This window comes from Pleurodeles waltl, chromosome 12 (assembly GCF_031143425.1).
Source record: "Pleurodeles waltl isolate 20211129_DDA chromosome 12, aPleWal1.hap1.20221129, whole genome shotgun sequence".
Taxonomy (NCBI): domain Eukaryota; kingdom Metazoa; phylum Chordata; class Amphibia; order Caudata; family Salamandridae; genus Pleurodeles; species Pleurodeles waltl.
This window is the reverse complement of record NC_090451.1, coordinates 77,505,100-77,517,955: the sequence shown is the minus strand read 5'-3', so window position 1 is coordinate 77,517,955 and position 12,856 is coordinate 77,505,100. Positions and strand designations below refer to the sequence as shown.

General features: G+C 46.4%; 1 protein-coding gene across 6 annotated transcripts in view; it reads right to left on the bottom strand.

Moving 5' to 3' along the window:
* Positions 1-12,856, bottom strand: part of LOC138268383 (phospholipid-transporting ATPase IC-like) — a 324,435-nt gene that overhangs the window by 272,827 nt on the left and 38,752 nt on the right. For 3 of the 6 annotated variants that reach the window (XM_069217964.1, XM_069217960.1, XM_069217962.1), the window contains exon 2: positions 327-441. The exons of the other annotated variants lie outside the window; for them this stretch is intronic. The gene's annotated coding sequence lies outside the window, so the exon portion shown is untranslated. The remainder of the gene's footprint in view (positions 1-326; positions 442-12,856) is intronic. 6 annotated transcript variants of the gene reach the window in all.

The following is a 12,856-nucleotide window of genomic DNA, read 5'->3' as shown; positions in this document are numbered from 1 at the left end:
GATTTACATTACCCTACAAAAGCACACATTCTGAATTTAAGTTCTGTCTTCAATCAGACAGCAACAATTCCAAAGAGACTTGTATTGGGAAACAATATTTTCGAATGACCATGAATTTGTCTGTCCTCATCTATCAGTCTGCATGCAATCTGGAAATCTGGAAATGAAGCCACTGAGCAGGATCTATTGACTGCCTTTCAAATTCCTATTAGATATTTCAAATGGCACCAAAGGTATTAGTCAACGAAATATGAGTTCCCATAGGAGCCCCAACTTAACCATACCCACAATTAATCAATCAATAATTTGTTAAGCGTGCTACTCACCCGTTAGGGTCTCAAGGTACAGTGGGGTTGCTACTGCTTGAATAGCCAGGTCTGGAGTCGTGAGAGTACAGAGTCACTGCCAACAGCTCTGTCATGTAACATGAAAGGACTTGAGCTGAAAGGAGATGCTATGATTACAATCCACAAGAATTCACCAGTCATCATTAACTACAGAACTCTAGATTTCGACAATGCCCTGTCCAGGACCTGACACATTAAAACATAGATGACATCACAGATGACATAATTTAAGAGATCATTAAAGCATCACATATGACTCTAGTCGATACGAAGACGTTGAGTAAATTGATGTGTATGTTTTAGAATATGAATGATGTAGAGCTGAGCCATGACTTCATCAATTATGTCATGGATAATGTTTTCTGATGCTACCTGTGCTATTGTGTTACTATACAGCTTCTATATAGCACAGTGCTTGCCAGTTCCTTAGCTCTTGTTTATCTTGGACAGTTGACTGTACTCCACTGTAGATCCTTCTAATGCTGTCAGCATTGAAAGGTGGAATGGAATGGGTGTGCAGGTTTCAATTAACCCGCAGGAGTTTTTAGTGGGTCTTATGGTTCAATAATGCTCTGCATATTGGTGTCGCCCTACCTTCGATGAACAGACGGGCGCCAGTCGGCTGCGGGTATTGCAACTGGACATTACTCATAGAAGTATGTTCATGGAGTCTTGTCTTTTATGCATCTATGTGGTGTCAGAATCTTCCCGGGTTGATAATCCAACCATATACTGGTTGGGGAAGATGAAGTGTGGGCCAAAGGTGTCAGGAGATCTTTCTCCCTTCTGCTAATCATTTGAATGCGTGTGATGCATCTTGTGTTTCTGTTGATGTACTTACACCCTGTCTATAGATTGCAGGCTGCTGGCTCTGCGTTTCCCCAACGGTGAAGGAAGGCTCCAGTAAACGAGATTTGTTTTCTGTCTTCCTACTAAACTGGGAATGTTAGTGCTGCCAGCTTGATAACCACACACACACATTGTGAGGGCACTCGGCACTTTGTGTTTCATTTGCTCAGCGCATGCCTGTGTCTATGTTCCCTAGTCTAGAAGTAGCGCTGACATAAGTGGGTAGAACGCTACCTGTTGATTAAAAGGTTTCCCAGGTACAAAGGATTTTGTTTTTCTTACTGTCCACAAACTCATGCGAGTGTATTTAGTAGAACAACTCAGGTTTCATTTACAGTGTCCAGTCAGGAGGGGAGGAGACAGGCTTAGCAAGGTAAGCCCCCACTATTCCAGTAAACAAGTACGTTAACCTGGGAAGTTTTGTCCAGTTAGACATTACCTGCTCCGGGAATACATTTATTTTTATTTCGGAAGCCTGCGCTGTCCGTTTTCAGTTAACTTTTATTGCTTGGTATAATTTTAACCACTAAATGCGATAAAACCAATTTCACCATTATGTATATGGTGCCTATGTTGTGGCCTAAAATAAATATTTGATTTATTTCTGCAGGCCGCACCTTCTGCACATCAGCTAATTTTATACTAGTTGGTGTGGCTGCGCACTTGTTTCATCCAGGGTCACAGGACTTCAGTATCCCACTCGTACCACTAAAACCCTATAAATGTTGAATTCGCCACCATCTCAGACTCCACCGTGTCCATGATCCTATTTGTCACAAACACTTTATCCTAATTTTCATTACAAAAAAGTGGGTTAGAGAGGATGTCTCCTCGGTTCTTTATGAAGCAAACCCTCGATGAAAAAGCTCTACCCAAAGAGTCAACACATACGAACGTGGAATGCTTTGTCCTTGTCTATAAAGATGGGCCCGTATTTATACTTTTTTTAGCGCCGCATTTGCGCGGCTTTTTGGCGCAAAACGGCGCAAACCTACAAAATACAATGGCATTTTGCAAGTTTGCGCCGTTTTTGCGTCAAAAAACGACGCAAATGCGGCGCAAAAAAAGTATAAATACGGGCAATGGTTGTGACAACTCCATTCCTGTTCTCTAAAGAAGACTGCACTTCACCGATGTAATCTGTTTTCTCTTTTTAAATTCCTTTTTCTTGAGCAGAATCGAATAGCATTACATTAACAACTCCAGTCAATACATTATTAAAGACATAAAATACTCTATAAAAATGGAGTAATACATCACTTCAGGCCATAAGCACCTGTAAGAATAGAGAGTCTGGAACAAAGATCCAAGAAGTTGGCGGGACAGTCAATCACCTAGAAGTAGCAAAAATCCATTGAAAAATCCAGTTTTATGCAGACAATATAGAACACATAAAGCGGTGTCATACCTAGACCCCAATGTGTAAAATTCAAGCATTGCTTCGTTGATCCCAATGATACACAATAAACGCAAGATAACAGCAATACAGTCTTAGAGTACCATAGAAAGAGATAATAAAGTGCAATCGTGCACCCATGCCGTGGGTCCCTACCCCTGCTCTAGAAAATTATAGTTGAAATACAACCTAGAGGGTACACCCAGGTCGTTTTATACACCTACATAAAGTGCTAATGTGCCCCATAAAGTCACCAGTGTGTAAAACTAAAACATCATTTCACTGATCTCAGTTATGCACCATGAGAGGAAGAAAGCAGCGATAAACTATTTCTGTACCATAAGATGGGATGCTAAAGTGCAATAATTCCACGGATCTCTATCCCCCTCCCATTTTTAGGTTCATCATAGCAGCGTGCAAGCGCTGCTTTCTGAGGCATTGGTATGTGTCCAGACTTTTAACCAAGCCCACATCAAGCCCATCACTATTACTCGCTCATGGGCTTGCCTTTCAAAAATCCTTTGTTATCATTGGTAATTGCTTTACGTTTTTCCCTCCTCAGGGCGGGTTTGTTACGTCTTAGCCATCGACCCTGTTACATGGATAATTGCACTTATGTCGATAACTTTGACTGCAAGCAAACTTCTTTTTCCTTTTGTCTCTCTGCGCTCATGGCGACGCTCTGAATCGTCTCGCTTATGTCAACTGTTTTATTTTCAGTTTGTGTGGTAAGAAATGTCCAGTTAGGAATTTACGACGCTAATTGCTCTAACTTGAACAAACGCAAGACCCATTGCATTGCAAATGCTTATTTTTTTAGAAAGTTACAATTGTGTGCCAACATCAGGGAGACACCTGTAGGAAGCTGGCTCTATATGTACTATATCAAAATGAGATATAGTGTGCACAGAGTCCAGGGTTTCACCAGAGGCTTGACAGAGGCAATAATAGATAATACTAATGCTCTATTTTGTGGTAGTGTGGTCGAGCAGTTAGGCTTATCAGAGGTGTGAGGAAATACTTCCTTGGCATGGTTACCCCCTAACTTTTTGCCTTTGCTGATGCTAAGTTATGATTTGAAAGTGTGTTGGGAACCTGCTAATCAGGCCCCAGCACCAGTGTTTTTTCCCTAAACTGTACCTTTGTCTTCCCAATTGGCACAACCCTGGCACTCAGGTAAGTCCCTTGCAACTGGTACCCCTGGTACCAAGGGCCCTGATGCCAGGGAAGGTCTCTAAGGGCTGCAGCATGTCTTATGCCACCCTGGGGACCCCTCACTCAGCACATGCACACTGCATCACAGCTTGTGTGTGCTGGTGGGAAGAAAATTACTAAGTCGACATGGCACTCCCCTCAGAGTTCCAGGCCAACCTCACACTGCCTGTGGCATAGGTAAGTCACCCCTCTAGCTGGCCTCACAGCCCTAAGGCAGGGTGCACGGGTGCACTATACCACAGGTGAGGGCATATGTGCATGAGCACTATGCCCCTACAGTGCCTAAGCAAAACCTTAGACATTGTAAGTACAGGGTAGCCATAAAAATATATGGTCTGGGAGTTTGTCAAACACGAACTCCACAGTTCCATAATGGCTACACTGAAAACTGAGAAGTTTGGTATCAAACTTCTCAGCACAATAAATGCACACTGATGCCAGTGTGCAATTTATTGTAACATACACCCAGAGGGCATCTTAGAGATGCCCCCTGAATACCTACCTGACTTCTAGTGTAGGCTGACCAGTTCCTGCCAGCTTGCCACACACCAGACATGTTGCTGGCCACATGGGGAGAGTGCCTTTGTCACTCTGTGGCCAGGAACAAAGCATGTACTGGGTGGAGGTGCTTCTCACCTCCCCCTGCAGGAACTGTAACATCTGGCGGTGAGCCTCAAAGGCTCACCCCTTTTGTTACAGCACCCCAGGGCATCCCAGCTTGTGGAGATGCCAGCCCCTCCGGCCACTGCCCCCACTTTTGGGTGCAAGGCTGGAGGAGATAATGAGAAAAACAAGGAGGAGTCACCCATCAGTCAGGACAGCCCCTAAGGTGTCCTGAGCTGAGGTGACCCCTGCCTTTAGAAATCCTCCATCTTAGTTTTGGAGGATTCCCCCAATAGGATTAGGGATGTGCCCCCCTCCCCACAGGGAGGAGGCACAAAGATGGTGTAGCCACCCTAAAGGACAGTAGCTATTGGCTACTGCCCTCCCAGACCTAAACACACCCCTAAATTCAGTATTTAGGGGCTCCCCAGATCCCAGGAAATCAGATTCCTGCAACCTGAAGAAAGAAGAAGGACTGCTGACCTACAAGCCTGCAGAGAAGGAGGAAGACGACAACTGATTTGGCCCCAGCCCTACCGGCCTGTCTACAACGTCGAAAACCTGCTCCAGGGACGCATCCGACAGGGACCAGTGACCCCTGAAGCCTCAGAGGACTGCCCTGGACTACAGGACCAAGAAAATCCAGTGAACAGTGGCCCTGTTCAAAACCAGCTACTTCTTTGCAACAAAGAAGCAATTTCCAAGGACTTCACGTTTCCCGCCAGGAGCGTGAAACTCTACACTCTGCACCCGATGCCCCCGGCTCGACCTGCAGAAAACCAACATCTCAGGGAGGACTCCACGGCGACTGCGAGCCCGTGCGTAACCGGAGACGACCCCCCTGTGCCCCCACAGCAACGCCTTCAGAGATAATCCAGAGGCTCCCCCTGTCCGTGACTGCCTGTAACAAGGGGCCCGACGCCTGGAACCAGCACTGCACCCTCAGCCCACCAGGACCTGAAGGAACCAAACCTCAGCGCAGGAGTGACCCCCAGGCGACCCTCTGCCTTGCCCAGGTAGTGGCTGTCCCGAGAAGCCCCCCTGTGCCTACCTGCACCGCTAGAGTGACCCCCGGGTCCCTCCATTGAAACCTATACAAAACCCGACGCCTGCTTTGCACACTGCACCCGGCCGCCCTGTACCGTTGAGGGTGTGTTTTGTGTGCCTTCTGGTGTCCCCCCCAGTGCTCTACAAAACCCCCCTGGTCTGCCCCCGAGGACGCAGGTACTTACCTGCTGGCAGACTGGAACCGGAGCACCCCTGTTCTCCATAGGTGCCTATGTGTTTTGGGCACCTCTTTGCCCTCTGCACCTAACCGGCCCTGAGCTGCTGGTGTGGTAACTTTGGGGTTGCCTTAAACCCCAACGGTGGGCTGCCTACGCCCCAGGACTGAGACTTGTAAGTGTTTTACTCACCCCCTAAACTAATCTTTACTTACCTCCCCCAGGAACTGTTGATTTTTGCGCTGTGTCCACTTTGAAAATAGCTTATTGCCATTTTTACAAAGATTGTACATGATATTTATTATTTTCATTCAAAGTTCCTAAAGTATCTAAGTGAAGTACCTTAGATTTAAAGTATTAACTGTAAATCTTGAAACTGTGGTTCTTAAAATAAACTAAGAAAGTATATTTTTCAATATAAAAGCCTATTGGCCTGGAGTAAGTCTTTGAGTGTGCGTTCCTCATTTATTGCCTGTGTGTGTACAACAAATGCTTAACACTACCCTCTGATAAGCCTACTGCTCGACCACACTACCACAAAATAGAGCATTAGAATTATCCACTTTTGCCACTATCTTACCTCTAAGAGGAACCCTTGGACTCTGTGCACACTATTTCTTACTTTGAAATAGTATATACAGAGCCAACTTCCTACAGGAGGGTAGTGTTAAGCATTTGTTGTAGACACACAAACAATAGAAAAAACACACACTCAGTGACTTAACTCCAGACCAATAGGATTTTATATAGAAAAATATGCTTTGTTAATTTATTTCTAGAACCACAAGATTCAGTTTGCAGGTAAGTACATAAAATGTAAGGTACTTTGCATAGTTATACTTAGAACTTTGAATGGAATCAACAATGTTTACAGTTTTCTTTACAATGGCAAAAAGCTATTTTAAAAGTGGACACTACAATTTTCAACAGTTCTTGGGGGAAGAATAGATTGTACAGTTTTACAGGTAAGTATTCGACTTACAATTCCTATCTCCGGGTTTTAGGTAGTCCGTCGTTGGGGGTTCAAGTTAAACACAAACACCCATCACCAGCAACACAGGGCCGATCAGGTGCAGAGGTCAAATGAGAGCCAGGTTAACGTGGGCTCCTACGGAGCCAGGGGGTACTCGGAATCCAATCACCAAAAGGGAAGTACCTGTGACTCGGAGGGCAGAGCGGGGGGATTAGAAGAGCACTGGAAGGGCCACAAGTAGGCACCAAACACACCCTCAGAGGCACAGAGGGTGCAGCATGCAAACAGGACGTTGGGTTTCCAATGCAGGTCTATGGGGGACCCCGGGGGTCACTCAGAGGCTGCAGGTGAGGCCTAGAGGGTGGGGGGGGTGGGAAGGGGTTTGTCTCAGGCACACCACTGGTCGGACAGCGAAGATGGCTGCCTGCTGGTCGATGCTGCACCGGGATTCAGGTTCTCCAACGGCTGGTGGCTGCGGGTGCAGTGGGTCCTTTAGGCGTCAAATATTTTCACCCGGAGCTCACGGTCAGGAGGTCCTCTGGATTCCATCTGCAGGCGTTGTCGTGGAGGTTTGGAGGGGTCAACCCAGGGTGGGCACTTGCTCGCAATCGCCTGGGGACCCTTTCTTGCTGGGTTGAACACTAGGACACGGGCCGTGGGGGTCAGGTGCACAGGGCTCAGGACTCATGCATCTGGAGTGAGGTGGGAGTCCCTAGCTGTAGGTTCCTTTGGGACAGAGCCGCTGTCCTCGGGAGTTCTTGGTCCTTTTAGGTGCAGGGCAGTCCTCTGGAGTTGGCAGAAGTCGCTGTACCCACTGGACACGTCTTCTTTCAGGTTCTTTGAAGCAGGAGCCAGGCCAGTAGGGCTGGGGCAAAAGCAGTTGTTGTCTTCCTTCTTCTCTGCTGGGGGGTTCAGTTTAGCAGTCCTTCTTCTTCTTGTAGGTCGCCAGGAATCTGGTGATCTGGGTTCAGGGAGGCCCTTAAATCCTAGATTTAGGGGCGTGTTAGGGGTCAGAGGGCAGTAGCCAATGGCTACTGCCCATGAGGGTGGCTACATCCTCGTTGTGCCCACTCCCTTTGGGGAGGGGGGCATATTCCTTTCCCTATTGGTCTCTGTCTTCCAAACCAAGATGGAGGATTCTGCAGGGAGGGGGTCCCCTCAGCTCTGGACACCTTAGGGGTGGTCCTGGCTCGGGTGGTCAATCCTCAATGTTTATCCTAATTTTCCCGCTGGACTTACTGCCAAAAGTGGTGCTTTGTCTGGGGGGGGGCATCTCCACTAGCTGGAGTGCCCTGGGGCACAGTAACCCGAGGATAGAGCCTTTGAGGCTTACCACCAGGTGTTACAGTTCCTGCAGGGGAAGGTGTGAAGCACCTCCATCCAGGACAAGCTTTGTTTCTGACCACAGAGTGCACAAAGGCACTCACCTCAGGTGGTCACAAACTCGTCTGAAAGTGGTAGGCTGGCACAGACCAGTCAGTCCTACACTAGCAGTTGGGCTAACATGCAGGGGGCATCTCTAAGATGCCCTCTGTGTGCATTTTTCAATAAATCCCACACTGGCATCAGTGTGGGTTTATTGTGCAGAGATGTTTGATACCAAACTTCTCAGTATTCAGTGAAGCCATTATGGTGCTGTGGAGTTCGTAATGACAAACTCCCAGACCATATAATTAATATGGCTACACTGCACTTACAATGTCTAAGAATGGACTTAGACACTGTAGGGGCATATTGCTTATGCAGCTATTCCCTCACCTGTGGTATAGGGCATCCTGCCTTAGAGCTCTAAGGCATGCTAGAGGGGTGACCTATCTATGCCACAGGCAGTGGTTTGCGCGCATGGCATCCTGATAGGGGTGCCATGTCGACTTTGCCTTTTTCTCCCCACCAGCACAATCAAGCTGTGAGGCAGTGTGCATGTGCTAAGCGAGGGGTCTCCATGGTGGCACAATATGTGCTGCAGCCCTTAGAGGCCTTCCCTGGCCACAGGGCCCTTCGTACCATGGGTACCTTTTACAAGGGACTTAACTGTGTGCTAGGGCTGTACCAATTGTGGGAACAAAGGTACAGTTTTAGGGAAAGAACACTGGTGCTGGGGTCTAGTTAGGAGGGCCCCAGCACACTTTCAATCAAAGTTGGCATCAACACTAGGCAAAATGTAGGCGGGGTAGCCATGCCAACAGTGTCACTTTCCTACAACACCTCACTGTTTTATATAGCACCGTTAAAAGCCATCATGCCACATAGTATCCACTGGCACAACAAAGACCCCTGCAGTGCGAGGGGGACCCACTCAGCAAGCACCTGGCCTGAGAGAATCCGGAGGGGGAACCCCTCCATGTTCTTTGTAGCCCCCACACACAGTTTCGGTATGCCACTGATGGAATCGCTGATTGTAAAATTAAAACGAAAACATTAAAACATGGTACCTAAACTCCAAAAGAATAGCAGCAATAAGGCTGCTAAGTCTAACGCTCATCTACAGAACGTTAAACAAGGTAATGCCCTAAACTGTCTTCTCATCCATGATACTTTCCGGGCCACCTTCATACACCACATCAATTACAGAAGCCTGTGGTGAGTTTGTTACTCTGTCATGCTGGATCACACAAACGTAGATATACAATCAGACTTCGCATGGCTGACTTACTATAATCACATGACTTTTTGCAGGTTTAGAGGTCTTCCTCCTGCCACAGTATATCATAGGCCCCAAGTGTATCACTGGCTCTACCGCGATGCCACTTTTGCCTGCCAGGCAAGAATAAAGACTGGGGTCTAGTGACCGTTCTGCCATCCGAACCAAGATCTCACTAACAAACATCAGGCTTTCCATAAGTGAAGCAGAGACCCCAATCAGGGGTGATAAGCTCTATATAAGTGCAATTATAACAAGTAAAGTGACCAAGCAAACTAGGAGCCAAAGTTACAGAAGTTATGAAAAAGAGGCATCACGCAGAGTGCTTTGGAGACAGGGATTATGTCAGAAGAGCTCACCAAAACTAGTACAATATTTTGTATCTTTCTTACAATATTCATTCAACTGACAATGGAAGATCATTATTAACTAGTAAATCTGCTGAGTATGCGACAATAATCGTCATTAACAAGTTTTTTTGCTATGAATTTAATGGCTTTTATAGATAAACTACGTGAAAATGCCCACCTATGGTTTGTATATGCTATTGTGTTGTGTGCACTACACACCCTCAATACGGTATACCATGTGCAAGATGCATAAATTTCAATATCCTATCACACAGAGGCCACTCCCATCGTCCTCACGTCGTAGATGCGGGTGCTGCCAGAGCCATACGGATGGCCGGATTGGCCCTACCGGGCAGCAGGTATTTCCCCGGGAGGCTGAGGGGTGGGGGCGGGTTTTGTTACTGAGGGCCAGATTTGCAACGGTGCTGCAATATCGTCCCCAGTACCAAAAGCAGCAAACCAGCATAATCCACTCACTCTCGTTTCCAGCCTCCAGGGCCAGCCAGTAAGTTCACACTTGCACTCAACTGCTGTTTTTGCGGGGGCTGTTCTGACAAAATTGCTAAGGCTGCTTTGGGTTCCCAGTCCGCTCCTGGCCATTAGGATATGTCTTTTCGACATAGTACCTAAAAGGGCTGAAAATGGTTCAAGTCCAACATGACAAAACTGAAATTTTATTAGAGGTGGAAATAAAGAGTTTGATTTTTTTTCTTGGAGTCACCTGAAATGGCCCACTAGTGGAGACTCCGTTTTTTTCTATGTAGGTTTTCACAGCCATTCTACCTTTCATCGATGCAGGAATGAATTCTCAGAGCGGGGTCGCATGCCAATCACTGATTTCAGTTGCCAGCAGCCTCCATAACCGTATAATAGAAGTTCTAAACAATCATGAGTTTAATGGTAACAACTAGAGATAGACAAATTATTTATGCAGGGGATAGTGGCCTCTCTTGTTGCCACCCACCAAAACTATTGTAGGAAGGATGGGATCAAATGTGCACATTAAATAAGCCGAATTTCACCCAGAAATGGATACCTTGTCATTTGGAATGTTTGTTTATAGAAATGACATTCTCTAATTAAAAGGCCTCTTGACAATTAGACATATGCATAAACAACTAGTTGAACTCCAGCTCAGTCACTCTTGTGTGCTCCTTCAAATGCAGATTTTAAAGTGTCATATCAAAGCATTATGTGACCTGCTGAGCATCTGGATGCACACCACACTTCACCGTGAGCTTTGTTTTTAACTTTAATACCAGATTCAGAGGCATTTGTTCTAAAAATGCATTACAGTCGGTTCAAATTTGTTTATTTTGACAATAAAATGTCTTTAAAATATAAAGTTTATAAGAAAATGCTGATGTTCAGGTTGCCCTAACAGTAAATAAAACAAGACATTTATTTTTCTGCAACAAAAGATTAATGTAAATATTTCACGCTGTTTTAGGTGCCCTTCTTAAGGGCATCACTTAAAGGGCGCTGGGGGGCGGGGGAGGCTGCCTGAGCCAACCTACCATTCCAAAGGAGGACCTACCACCGTACTTAGCAATCCCCTCCGTTTCAGCAGGGAATAGTTTTTTTGATGAAAGTATTCCTGTCATCGAGGCGGGAGCACTTCCATTCAAACATGAATGCCAAATGGCTACAGTGTCATGGGAGCTGGTGGGTATTTTTTTATTTTGGAGAACCAAACACCATATTCCTGGTATATATCTGCAAAACAAAATATTAAAGGCCCTGATGGCAGAGAGTTTTCGCTTGCATGTGGGCAATCAATTTTTTTTTTCTGTGCAGCCATACATATCTGCCCAATGCGGAAATAATATGCATCAGTAGGCCTGCCCTCAATAACCTGACACTTAATAAAAACTGAACTGCTGGTCTGTGGCTGGGTCATAGGTTATGAAGGTAGAGTAAGCTGAAACTATGATGTCAGAAACCTAGCAAATTCCTCTACCTCTAAAACACAAGGATAAACATAGAGTTTGGTAGGGTGGGATCCCTTCTGTAGTGTCGGGACGACACTGGGCCTGGCAGTTAGGTGGCAGCATTTTTTATTGGCACTTGCGTAATTACTCTTACACTGGCCCTATCTACTTTCCCGCCTGTAGGAGGCTGGCCTGGCTTGTAGTGGGTACCAAGGGGTACTTACACTCTGTACCAGGTCCAGTTATCCCTTATTAGTGTAGAAGAGGTGTTTCTAGCAGCTTAGGCTGATAGAAGGTAGCTATAGTAGAGCAGCTTAGGCTGAACTAGGAGACATGCAAAGCTCCTACTATACCACTGGTGTCATATGCACAATATCATAAGAAAACACAATACATAGATATACTAAAAATAAAGGTACTTTATTTTTATGACAATATGCCAAAAGTATCTAAGTGAGTACCCTCAGTATGAGGATGCCAAATATACACAAGATATATGTACACAATACCAAAAATATGCAGTAATAGCAAAAGGAAGTAATGCAAGCAGTGTAAAGTTACAATAGATTGCAATAGGAGCACATAGGTATAGGGGCAACACAAACCATATACTCCAAAAGTGGAATGCAAACCACGAATGGACCCCAAACCTATGTGAGCTTGTAGAGGGTCGCTGGGACTGTAAGAAAACAGTGAGGGTTAGAAAAATAGCCCACCCCAAGACCCTGAAAAGTAGGTGTAAAGTGCACCTATAACCCCTAGAGAGCACAGAAGTCGTGATAGGGGGTTTCTGCAAGGAAGACCAACACCAGCAAAGCAACCAAAGAGGATTTCCGGACCTGAGTAAGAGTCGCAACAATGTCGAGAGTGGGCAGATGCCCAGGAAATGCCAGCTGAGGGTGCAAAGAAGCTGCCACCCGATGGTAGAAGCTGTGGATTCTGCAAGAACGAAGAGGGCTAGAAACTTCCCCTTTGGAGGATGGATGTCCCATGTCGTGAAGAAGCTTGCAGCTTCCCACGCAGAAAGACCGCAAACAAGCTTTTCTAGCTGCAAGGGTCGGGGTTAGGGTTTTTGGATGCTGCTGTGGCCCAGGAGGGACCAGGATGTCGCCACTTGGATGGGGAGACAGAGGGGGTGCCCAGCAAGTCAGGGAGCCCTCACAGAAGCAGGCAGCACCCGCAGAAGTACCAGAACAGGCACTTGGAAGAAGAGTGAACCGGAGTCCACCGAAGACACAAAAGGGAGTCCCACGACGCCGGAGGACAACTCAGAAGGTTGTGCACTGCAGGTTAGAGTGTCGGGGACCCAGGCTTGGCTGTGCACAAAG